A 13610-nucleotide genomic window follows, 5' to 3' on the forward strand; every position below is an offset into this window, starting at 1 on the left:
ATTATTATTTTGATTGTCAGACTAAAGTATTATTATTATTGTTATGGTTACTATTATTATGTGGGTAGTGTAGTGTAGTTATATTATAAGGTTTTATTACGTGGAAAATAGAGAGAGAGGCAGAGAGGCTCGGCAGAGAGAAGAAAGAATCGCAGAGAGATAGAGAGAGAAGAAGGAGGGAAAAGGACCACCCGAAACCAAAAGGGGAATGAAGGAGGTTATGCTTGGGTAGAACAGAACCAAGAAGAGTAGACGACGGTAACCCGAAGGCTACCAGCGTTGGAGAAAAGGTGGTTGGTTTTTGATCCAAAACCCTAAGGTAAGTTCTATGTTCTACTCTTCTCCTTAGCACCGTTATTCTATACATCTTTAATTGACTTTAGGGACTTTAAACAAAAGAAACTAAACTTGTTTTAATGATGTGAATTGGACTGTAATTGCTCTGTATATGTGTGTGTGTGTGTGTGTGTATATATGTATATACAATGTTGAATCTTGAGAATTAACATGCTAAATATATGTTCTACTTACTTCAATCATGTACCTATGCTCTGTAATAATTATTGGGACCATATGGGACTTGGTATGCATGATTAGGACCCTTAACAGAGGAGTACGGACTGGAAAACAGAGGCTGAAGCTAGAGAAGACGACTTCCAGGTAGAGTCAGTTGGCTGGCGCAAAGAGTCAGCCGACCGATTTAGGGAAAACAGCCAACCAATTTAGGGGAGTCAGCCGACTGACTTAGAGGGTCAATCGACTAATTTCACCTGCTCCTTATGTTCTTCTGTTATTGTTTCCAGATTTTTGTTTTGGTCCATTTTAATTTAACTAATTGATATTAATGAACATGGTATATTCCCAGTATGCATAATATACTTTAATATGCAAAGATATGGGAGGGTAATGGACTTTAAATGATTTATAAGTTGTTTATGTGGTTTATATATAATTGTTATAATTGATTTAATAATTGCAACAGATGGTAATAGAATTTTAATCATGCTTATAACTGTATTGATGATCTTGGATATGATCTGTTTTACCTGTTTTGCCATTGTTAGATATGGCTATGTTGAGTTTAATAATTGTATGAGATGAGATCATTGAGATAATTAATTAATAAGCTAGGCTCTTTGATATTTACGCAATTGTTAGATATGGCCTTGTTAATTTGGTGAGTAGGTGGGCTGGCTAACAAGTCTAGACACAGTACATCGTGTCATTATTAGATATGGTTCTGTTGATGATCTTATTACATTATATATATGTATTACCTTGATACGAGTTGATTTGTGTCTTGGGATTAGTGGTTGAGACTAAGGCGTATATTGTCGGAGATAAGTAGCTAGATATAGGAGATGTGTGAGCTCTGGTAGAGTGAGACTCTTAACCACCTTGTGTGTGATTTTTTATGAAATATCCACTATCCGATTAAAACTATCCTATATTTCAGTGAGTGTCTTTAGTGTGTATATATATGTATGGACTATGCAGCTATTGCATGAGTTTGGTTAAGGATGTATCGCTTATCGGTTCTCTGATTGGATCATTATAAAAAGGACTTGTTCGTGGGTTTTGACCCACCTTTGTTATATTTTTTAGGTCCTCGCTAGTACCAGTCTTATAGGTCGTTCATGTAGATCAGATTCCAGTAATCATCTTCACTCTTCCGGATTTATCGACGTAAGATATTACTTCATGTTTTTATTATTCAGACTCAAATATTTATTTATTATTATTAGGGACCCATGATATACAGATTCCCGAGTTGTATTATGGAGATTTGTTTACAGTTGGATTTAATAGAGTTATGGTATCAGATGAGTTGAGGATTATTAATTATTATTTTAATTGTTCTTTTTAGCATTATTATTTATTTTTTTATTTCCATTTGTATTATGTGCTTGCTTTAAATACTAATTGTTTGATATCTCCCGATCTTTGGGCGAGAACTTGATCAATCCGAACTTAAAAATTAGGGATATCACAATTTCTTTATCGGACTCGGATCGGATCAAGCCTGATCCAGTCCAAATCTGATCCGTTGACAGGTCTACTTATTAAACATATATAAATAAGGGTTAAAATTATAAAATTCTCCTTTACTTTCCAGCAACATCATATAACTTTGTAAGGTGTAAGAAACCCCATTACTATATATATATATATATATATAAAGTGCAAAAATTACCCACGCTTTTTAAGAAAATACTTATAAATTCCTATATTTTAAAATTTTGTGCAAATTGTCCCTGATCAACATTTTTGATCAATTTTTTTGTTAACACCCCAAAATACCCTTAAGGGAATTTTGGATTTGTTTTAATAAATAAAAAATTTTAAAACTAAAAAATTGGGGTTTTTATAAAAAAAATTTAAACATACCCTTATTTATTATTATTTATTTATCGATAAATTAAATTTTTTTTATTCTAAATTTTAAAATTTTATTATCTTAAAGGCATATTTCAGTCTTCAAATTGAAGAATTGTCCTTATTTGCTCAAGTTGAAAAATATTAGAGAATTTTTTAAACACCAAATAAGTATTTGCACATCCTATATATAGCAAAGGTTTCTTGCACTTTACAAAAAAAAAAAAAAAAAGTTGAGGAAGGAAACTGGGAAAGAGATTTCTGAGAAGCCATGAAGTTCCTCATTGGAGTTCTAATCGACATTATTGGATACGGTGGAGAGAGACCATTAAATTAAGAACAATTTAGTTCTTTTAATTCTTGGATCACTTACATCATTATGATATCATTTTTTAAAATATTAAAATCAATGGTTGTATGATAAATTCACCATCGAAGTTAACCATTGAGGTCCGAGAAATCCACCCAAAATACTCCTTCCGTCTAAAAAATAGTCTTTTGGGAACCAAATTTATCCATAGTGGATCTATAATGATGTGATAATTTACTTTTTATAACCAACGGCAAGTGACCTAGCGGTATCAATTTCTTACTTCTTTAAATGAGGTCAGGAGTTCAAGTCTCAATAGAAATGTGTGTGTACTCAAAAAAAAAAATTACTTTTTATTAATTCAATGTAGAAAAGTTAATATTATAATATACAAAAAATAATAATAAATAAATAAGAGACTTATTTTAAAACAACTGAAAAAAAACTATATTTTGAGAAATGGAGTAATTAAAAATAGAGTAAAGTGCACTAAATCCCTCTAAACTATAACCCAATTGCAGGAAACCTTTAAAGTAAGCAAAACTTCCTACACTATCAATTTGTTGTACTAAGTGACTAACCGTGAAACATACAGGAAAATTGAAGTTACCTTTTGGCCCCTTAATTGAACGACATTGTCTAAGTCAGGGTTTTTTAATCAGATGATGATGTGGCATTGTAATCTGTAGGACTAATAAGGAAGTGACACGTACCCACCTAACCTTGTCAATAACATCGGTTGTATCAAATGGGCGCCGAACGTATCATTCTCTCGTGCCAAAACATCCCAAGCGCTTAACAATATTTCAAACAAGTCATATGTACACCGTTGACTCGTCTCAAAATTCCAGTAATTTTCCATCCCCCTTGATTCTAATTTTTCTCTCTCTCAACCCTGATTGCTGAGTGTGTACTAGCTCGTGAAGAGATCGCCTAGCGTCGACGAACTCGGCTTGTGGTTGAAATTGTGCTATGGACGTTTTTCTTCATCGACGACCATTTCTGGACTGTCGGCGAGGAGTTGTTGTCATGACTGTGCCTTCGTCGCGAACCAGTGTGCAGATCGGAAATTTGCAGAGATCGACGGTGCTGTGTAGCCCACCGATGACCTCTCCGTTTGCTGACGCCGGTGGCTGTCGTGTGTATTCGCCGTTGTGACTGATTTTGTGGTTGGTGGCTTCGTTTGAAACTGAGTGTGGTTCTTTGCTGTAGCTAAGAGATTTGCAGGGGCTTCACCGTCGTCCCTTGGCTGTGAATTGATTTGTGGTGGTCTCGATTCTCCATTCTGGATCTCAGATCCTTGTTTTTTTTTCTTTTTTTTTTTTTTTTTTTTTTTTTTGTTGTCAACAGCAGATTGTGGTCCTTGTCGGTGTTGACAGTGAAGAAGAGCGGTGTTTGGCTACGGTACTAAAACCGGGTTTGCAAAGATCTGGTTCAACCCAGTTCTGCAAACCGAAGAGCGGTGATTGGCTACGGATGTGAAGCTATCCCAACCTTAGTTTACTAAAACCATTTTTCAGAGATCGGGTTCTGAATTGACCCGTATTATTGGATCCGATCAAAACTTCAATTTTTTAATTCCTGATGGCCATACCCAAGTTATAAAGTTCTATATCTTTCACTCAATAGCATAAACAGCTACCTCATTCCCAGATTAACACCAACACTCCAATTATCAATGATAAGAAAATGGGTTTATGAAATTACTACCCAAAATCATATTTTTTTTATGATTTTCAGCCTATTAAAGGGTTTCCTGCTTCGAATGAATATATAAGGTATGTAAATATATAATAATGGTGAATATAATGGACTCATTGGTCATAAAGGTATATATATGGTATTTTGTATTTTTACTAAGGCACGTGAGGTATATATGGTATTTTGTATTTTTACAGCACTTGAGTCCCATGCCATTACTCAAAGTTAATTATAACACGGTCAACTAACGGATTTCCTTTTTATTTTTTTTTTTGGCAACAAATAAGATAGTCCAGGGAGTTAAAGTATATTCATTAAAGTTCGGAGAGGTTTTTAGAGAGTACTTTGATAGCAATTAAATCACAAGGGTAAATCAGTAATTCGGTCTGACTTTTGTTTACATCAAATTGATAAAATAAAACCGTCAATGAACAACCGAAAATAAAAAATAATAAAAAAAAACAATCTGGACTGTAAATTTTTTCATAACTTAAACCGCAAACCCAATACACAAGACTAGCTGTACGCAGCACAGCCCCGCATCGAGAGACTTGCTGTATGCAATACAGCCCTGTATCGAGGTAGTTTCCTGTTTTTAATCATGGATTACAATGAAGCAATCTTACGGTTTCCCCAAAAAGAGTATTGGTGCTACTACTACTACAAAAAGTATATTCGAGCGATTGCATTACGGTTCAGATGCACAGAGACAGGTTTTAAGTGTTTTTTTTCTCATTCAGAACAAGAAGAGGTTATCAGTAGTGTAATGTACAGCAGCAAATCTCACCTGTTGTACATCAGCCCTCGCTTGATAATTAAAATGTTAGACTAAAACAAGCAAAATTCATATATATGTCTAAAAACAAAAGAAACTTTTTATAAATGTCAAACACCCCTTACACCACTTCTATTGCAAAACCCCAGTTACACTCATTAACATATAATCATAATATTACACACCTTAACATTAACAGATGCCAAACATTCAGTAGTGCACGAGGACAACTGTCCTTCCTTACCTTCGCCCTAAAAGTCGATGGTTTCACATTCTATTCTCTCTCTGCCGCGGAGCACAAGTGATGATCTCATCCACTCTTAGAATCATCTCAGCTGCCTCGGTTGCAGAGAGCAATACAGCCTGCTTAACTTTGAATGACTCAGATATCCCCAGCTCTGACGTATCTCCTACCTGCCAAAAATACCCCAACAGTAAGCATACAAGCGGTTTCACAAATTAGCAAACAGGAATTCATATAACATTCAGCCAGAATCTAAAGACATTCACAGTGATGTTGCACAACAGATTAAAAGGTCCAAAATAATGCTCCACCTACAATGACAAGGATTACAACGGAAAGGCATGACCCTCAAATCTGAAAAGTAACAGGCAGTTGGCCCATCACCCATTTGGCTCTGTAACTATGGAAGTCATGTCCCCAATTCTAAATTGCTGTTTACCCCCTGTTAAACAAGCTGATGGGACCAGCGTAAATTTTGCAGGGCAGAGTTCTGTAATGCCCCATTTTTTTCCCTTCTAGCAGTATATGAAGTTTATTCTCCATGCAGTTACAACATAAGAGGGGGCCAATGTCCAGAAAAACCATTTTCACAAAGTGCTGACATTGTCATAATCATCATGTATGTGCTCTCCAAAATTACGAAGATAAAGCAAGCACTCTTCTACTTTCCAATTTTAGATGTGTTACTTACAGAACCAGAGATAACATCAATCCCTGCAGTGCTCCCCTCCTTGTGGTGCTCTGCACGGAGCTGAGCAATCAACTCTGCACTGTCCAAACCAGCATTGTCAGCAATGGTAGTTGGTATTGCCACGAGTGCCCTCGAGAAAGCTTCAATAGCATGAGATTTTTTCCCAGGAGTCTTCCAGGCAAGCTCATCCAGAGCTTTTGCCATCACCATCTCAGGCCATCCACCTCCGAGCAAAACCCTGCTGTCATTTACTGTCTGAGACAGCACACACAAAGCATCATGCAGAGATCGTTCAGCTTCATCAAGCACATGAAAGCTGCCAAAAAGAGAATGAAGTTGCACATCAAATGTTACATCTGCAAGAAGGGTAAAGGAGATGATCTCGATTCCTATGTTACAACAAAAAATGGAAGAATGCTGACAGGATAAATAGTTCAAAACACAATTAAGAAAGCAGATAATGTCTAACATACACATACTGAGAACATGTCCAACCATTACGCGGTCTAGTATTGGATTAAATGTAATTCTTGTTTTGATCTTTAATGATTTTTCTACATATCATATCTTCTTCTTTCTTTCTTTCTTTCACAAAGTGCCTGTTAAACTTTCACTTTCTGATTTTCACTTTCTCCAAAGTAAAATCATAATTTTACTTTCATGAGATGAAATAGAAAGTGAAATGACGTTTAATAATTTATTCTCCTTTCAATATTTTGAAAGTAAAAACATAGAAAGTGAGTTTAATAATTTTAATTTTAATTTTAATTTTGTTTTCTTGGTCATCTTGTGTGTAAGAGATAGGTAACAAAGTCACAGAGGCTTCTTGCGTCTGATATCAATATACACACACAAATTATTACAAACATATATATATATATATATATATAAACCTCTGTATATAGGTGCATTTCTGGTGAATTTACCTCTGTATCTACATGGGTTTATAGAAAAAGTATAGAAAGAGATTGACAAGGCTGATATTCACCTCCTATAGACCAGACTCCAGAGCCTTGAATTACTGTGTGCCAATGCCTGAATCCATGGAAACCAGAGCCTCGAATTTGGGTCTCCCTCTCCGATGCCGGAATCCACAGACAAACTTACTGGGACTATAACTTTGGAGTATGAATTGCTTGTGGATGTGAATATGGGTCTCCCTCTCCGATGCCCAATTGCCGGATTCCTTGCTCGCATTATCACAGCCTTGTCGTTGTTCGGTCCGCCGGTAAGTTCAGTCCGGCCTCAGCTTGGAGTCATTGCTCGCCGCTGCCGTTAATCTACTTTCAGCCAAGGGGCTTTAGGTAAAACCAGTAGAGAGAAACTAGAGAGAATGTGTTTCTATCTTCTCTCTCCTCTCATCGGATGCAACTCGTCCAGATAGAGAGAGAGCAGAGAGCGATACTGATAGAAAGTGTGGTAGGTGGTGTCTTCCATCGTCGCTGGTGGGTGGTGTCTTCCATTGTCGCCCATGGGTGGGATGAGATGATGATGATAGAGAGGGAGATGACGATGGGTGATGGTGGGGTGAGAATGGTGGGGTGAGAATGGTGATGATAGAGAGGGAGAGGATGATGGGTGAGTGGAATGCTACAGTAACAGAAAGTATTTTCTGTGTACAATGTAGGAAGTAGAGAAAGTAACAAATTCTCACTTTCTCTTTCCTTCATTAAATGTGAAAGTACTTTCTAAAAGATGAAAAGGAAAATTATATTAATAAATATGATTTGTACTGTTACTTTACATTTTATGAATTGACAGTAGAAAACAGGAATTATTCCTGTTAGTGAAAAGGCCCAAACTAAACTGGAACTAGTCCAAATGACAGCCAGATATAACTAGATCTATTGGTGATAAAAATAAACTTGCATTATAAAGCATGATTATATGCCCCAAACTGTTAATTTTTGCACAACCAGTCAACACACAATTTGAAGCATAGGGATGGTCGGACTACCATTAATAACATGGTTATACGACCCAAACCATCAAAATAAATAACAAACTACCCAACCCCTTTCCAGTTGCCATTAAACAGAGATGATCCCACACACGTTAACACATTCCCTTGGCACCCCAAAACAACAATATTTGGCTTAAATCCCAATACTCGAAAGTAAAATAGGCAAAACATGTGAAAATCATTTGCAATGACATTTAGCATAAAATCCAACAGCAAACATTCAAAATCCAAAGTGACCCCATTTCTGACAAACACAGGCCATGTATGCTCTAACTAATAGCACTAGTGTCCATCTTGACGATAGTTCGTTCAGTTAACTATAGATCTTCCATCAAAATTTTAAAACTACCCCAACACAAAGGATGTATATAGCCATTAGCCAAAAAGACACAACTACTCAGGTTCTGGAAAAAGGTTTTGGAAATTAATTTAATGTTTAAACATGTTCATATTGTTCCACATCCAAACCTAGGTAATGAACCTGATAATGTTGAAGTTAAAAGCATCAAAGAAGAATATCTTATGAACAGCTAACAATCTTATCAGCAAAGTTTCTTCATCATCATCCTTGCCTTAATCCCATATGAATCGAGTCAACCATATTAATTATTTTTCTCCATTATATTCTATCACAAGTCATTTTGCCTATTATATTTAAATTTTTAAAATCATTTCTTATAACTTCAACCATGTGAGTTTTGGTTGGCATCTTTGCCTCTTACCTACTATGAAAACTAATCGTCCTCTTCTTACTAGTGCATTACAAGTCTATGTTATATATGTCAATATCACCTAAGTTTGCTTTCTCTTATTTTATCACTATAGATGTCACACTTAATTTTCTCCCACACTGATTAATAACCCTCATCTTCTAGTTACTCCTATCATCTACCTTAGCATTCCCATGTCAACTACATAAATATGTTGTTTCTTTTTCAATGCCTGAGTCAGCCACATTAATTCTCTTTATCCATTGTATTCTATCACAAGCCATTTTGCCTATTATATTTATTGTTTTAAAATCTTATAACTTCATCCATGTGAGTTTGGGTTGGCCTCTTTGTCTCTTACCTTCTATGAAACTAGTCGTCCTCTTCTTACTAGTGCATCTATACGTCTACGTTATATACGTCAATATCGCCTAAGTTTGCTCTCTCTTATTTTACCACTATAGATGTCACTCTTAATTTTCTCCTACTTTAATTAGTAAGCCTATCTCTTTTAGTAACTCCTACCATCTATCTTAACATTCTCATGTCAGCTACATAAATAAGTTGCTGTTTCTTTTTCAATGCTTACCATGCTATTTTGCCTTTGGTGCTTGTGGAAGAAAAAGAAATTATAGGGTTCATGGTGGACAGTAGAGTTGCTGCAGATATTGCTTCTGATATTTTTTTGAAAGGAGCTCAAGCTATAAATTTCTCTCCAAGACCATGCTATCATGCTGTGATTTCAAGTTTACTATTATCATTGGTTGGTTAGGTTGTTTTCCTTTCCAATGTGCTTGTGTGAACAGAGTTTTCCACGTTTTCCTTTCCAACGTGCTTGTGTGAACAGAGTTTTCCACTTTTTGTATTGTACCATATTGTTACATATTCATATTAAAATTTCAATCATTCAGGAAAAAATTAAATAAATATTAGAATAAAACTTCAATTCCATGCGTAATGTTGATTATGCATCTTCTAAATTATGATTCATTTGAATTTTTCATGAATGCCAAACATGGGATGAACATTCGAATCTTACAAAAAGTTATTGAAAGGTCTAAGAATAAGTGAACAACTTATTATTACACCAGGTTTAAGTCGATCCTACTTTCTATATGTTAACTACAATCTACTCTAAAAGCTTAAGCTGTTAGAGAGGGTGTAACTTTAATACTTAAATCCATTAACAAGCCCCCTCACGTGTGGCCTTTTTTTGGTCCGACACATGTTTTTCAATTTTTTTAATTAAGGTGACGGTGAAGTTTGAACTCAAGACCTTTGGCTCTGATACCATGTTGAAAGAAAAATAAAAGTTGAAGAGAAAAACTAAAACACAAATAACACAAGAATATAATGTAGTTCAGCCACTAGGGCTTACATCCACGACACACAAAGCCCAGAGGGCTACATCTCTTTCATTACATTCTCTCTTAATTTTATTTACAATAATCACCTCTATTTATAAATAAATTGGGGACAACTTATAGCTATAATAAAGGAATTACACAAAAAGTCAAATACAAATATGGCAACAACTTGTTGCCCAAGTATAACAACTAAACATTCTGTCAAGGAGTGATCTAAGGCCTTTAATCACTCGTATAATTATTCTCCAACACCCCCACCCCCTCCTCTCCTCAAGTTGGTACACAGATATTTAACTCAAGTGTCCAATTTGAAATTAAATATAAAGTTGTCGAGAGTCTGAGACGAGTTGATCTAGAGATCCGAGTTGATCCGAATATCCGAGACGAGTAGGGTATAGAGTAGGGTATTATAAACCTGCTCTGATACCATATTGACTACCATCTACTCTAACAGCTTAAGCTGTTAGAGAGAGTGTAACTTTAATATTTAAATCCTTCAACACTATATAGAACCAAAAATATTTAGGATACAATTATTACACCAGGTTTAAGTACGGGAAAAGGCTTGTTGGTGGTTGTTGTTTCTTCTCTTTTTGCTAGTACGATTTGAGGTTCAGATATGGTGGGGAGATAATAGTTGCTAGATTTCAAGAATGCAAATGAATCATAATAGCAAAAGCAAAACTAAAGGCTAGTGGTGGTCCATCAAAGCTAGGTGGGACGGCTGGAATAGTATAGGACTATGCTTTGGCATTATGTGAACCTACACTGCAACGACTCAGGTATATGTGTCAGGCATGGGTACGTGTTTACAGTCAGGCATGTGGGTATGTTGTTAACTGACTTATTCCTCAAGTCCCCAAAACCAAATACAGACATGGCCAATCTTTGCATCTTTTACTTTTCTCAAGTAAAATGATGCTTTTATGTAATACAGTATGTTCAGTATGAGTACTTGTTTTAAAGCAGCAGTGTAACAAAAGGAATATAATAAGAGAATTTTTGTGCAATTATATAATAAACTTGAATCATCAAATATGCTATCTAGACACATTTTGACCAGCGGACACATATACATATGTCACATCCATAAGCTAGCATCTCGTGTCCAGCACGAGTACTTCACTCATTTAGAAGGGTAGTGTAACACATATTTGCACAAAGTGAGTGCTATCAACTCTAATGCACATTATCATGCTTCATAGTCCAATATTTTACGAGTGCATCAATCAATAACCCTTAGCAAGAGCAAAACTAAATCAAACAAAAAAGCGCAACTGTCAAGATAATGTACCTTGCACCTCTTAATACTATTGTACATGCCTGACCCATCTCAACACCAGAAAAGTGGATCAACTTATCCTCGCCAATCATAATTTCCTCAATGAGCTTGCAGTGCCCAAGCTTAACTGACTCTGGATTGTCAAAAGTCGATGCAATCTCACCACCAGTGACTAAAGCAAGGCGCTCAATTCCATCAAAATCAGCATGCTCAATTGCAAGGATTCCTGCATCAGCAAAGAGTTCCTCTGGGAAATTGTAGATCAACTGTCGGTTAATAAAGCAGTTAATCCCATGAGCTATAATCTTTTGCACCTTCTCTCTCATTTTTTCCTTTTCAGCCCCTTCAATCTCTGCAACCCTGGACATTGAATCAACACGAACACGTGCCCCATAAATTTTCACTTTATCCGTGTCCATTGCAGTATTTGCCACCAATATCTTTGCATTCTCTATATGTTTTGGTTGTCCAATACCTATCTTTTTGTCTAAAATAAATCTGCAAAAAAAGTAGAATGCCAATTAAGAACCAAACCATTTAGTAAAACTGCAGACATGGCATCGTGAAGAAGAAAAAATAATGGAAAAGCCATAAATTAGTTACTGAGCAGACAGAGGAGAAGAAAATAAGTAAATGGCATGTCTGCTTTATGTTGGCATGTCCATCACGTGCCCATTGTGTGTTCACGACATATCCAAAGAGGAGAAATATACACATTTTTGGCGTGTTTGACACATGTTGAGTCATGTCTAACGAGTGTCCGTGTCCAACACGAACTTTAATCAAATCCATGCTTTCAAGGATTCGAGTTCACGGTGGGAGCGTCCTCATGAGAGATTTATTCTTATTCTTTTGTCCCTGCCCCCCCAAAAAAAAAAAAAATACATATACATATGACATAAAACACATGAAAGGGTGCTAAAAATTTGGTGATTTTATAATCCTAAAAAGCTATCTCTTATCTTATTCCATCTAGAATCTAAAAAGAAATTCTAGGAAGGGAAACAGAAAAAGATGGATAGATAGATATATAGATGGAGAGAGAGAGAGGCCCAGTACAGATTGGGGTTCATGAAGTTTACAGAGCATTCTCAAGTTGATTTTGATCCTCTCCAGATAGAAATGGATGGACTAAATCTTATTAGGATGGCAAGAAAAAGTTTTTGATATTCTTCCTCCCCGCGAAAGCATAAAAGTCAAACTAATTACAACCAGCAGCAAAAGATAATTAAGACACAAAGCCAAATAGATAATTAAGCTTTGGTTAAGTTTTCAGTTTCCTCAAAACCTGAAAAGAAAACGAAATCCATAAAGTTAAAAAGATTCAGAGTTTTATTAAGCAAACAAATATTCAGCATAAGTCATCCGTATAGTCCTAAAAAGTAAAAAATATCAAGAGTTTTATCGAAAGCATAAAGAAGACTCTAATATTCAGTATAAACCATCTGTGTAATCCTAGAAAGACCCAAGACCTTATCAAAAGCATAAAGAAGCCTCCTTTCTGCAAGATATGCTAGAGTAATGCAAATGCAGTGCTGTAAATGGAAATCAGCTGATTCAATTCGTAAAGGTATCTCACCCCTCATTTAAAAACGAATCTTTCAGTGATCCTCCAGGTTTCTTAATAATCTGGATGGATTCTAAGTTTGTACTGCCCTGCCATTTCCCAGGAAAAAAAAAAAAAAAAATCAGACAAACATACATAAAATATTTCAGCCACAATATGAGACCAGAAGCATCAAACTAGAGTAGCATTTCTGAAAGCATGAAACTTCTAGAAATTTCAAAATGAGGGATAAAAAATAAAATATAAGAAGACATGGTCAAGTTAAAAGCAAGTGCCTTACGCAATCTACTAGATGCATCGAACATTAAGAATGAAGAAAATTGGATACGGATTACTTTCTTGAAAAGAGTGAATTCCGCTACGTGAGTCCAGCAGTCCAGCAAAAGAATCGGTGAAAACCACTCATACCCAAACCAGATGGGCATCCACATGAAAAACAAAAATTTCAGAAGCAAACCTAATTTGAGCGAACAACACAGCACAATGTCTCCTGATTAAGAAAACATTACAAGTTTTCCTCTTTCGCCTTAAGTTTTCTAACCTTGTCATCAAATACTCCCCATTACAACAAAATACTGAAGTACAGTTTCACATAACTACATGATTTGCAACACATGACAGATA

The 13610-nt window shown here is 35.7% G+C and overlaps 1 long non-coding RNA gene and 1 pseudogene across 1 annotated transcript; one reads left to right on the forward strand and one right to left on the reverse strand.

Annotated features, from left to right (window-relative positions):
* LOC132279485 (uncharacterized) lies at positions 1–4015 on the forward strand. The gene is made up of 2 exons (XR_009471326.1): positions 1–319; positions 598–4015. It is a non-coding gene; the product is annotated as an uncharacterized LOC132279485 (long non-coding RNA).
* LOC132279484 (T-complex protein 1 subunit beta-like) overlaps positions 3987–13610 on the reverse strand; it is a 24082-nt pseudogene continuing 14458 nt past the window's right edge.

Source organism: Cornus florida, unplaced genomic scaffold (assembly GCF_030987335.1).
Source record: "Cornus florida cultivar Cherokee Brave unplaced genomic scaffold, ASM3098733v1 CherokeeBrave_3.0.0_Hap2_Chr10, whole genome shotgun sequence".
NCBI classification, from domain to species: Eukaryota; Viridiplantae; Streptophyta; class Magnoliopsida; order Cornales; family Cornaceae; genus Cornus; species Cornus florida.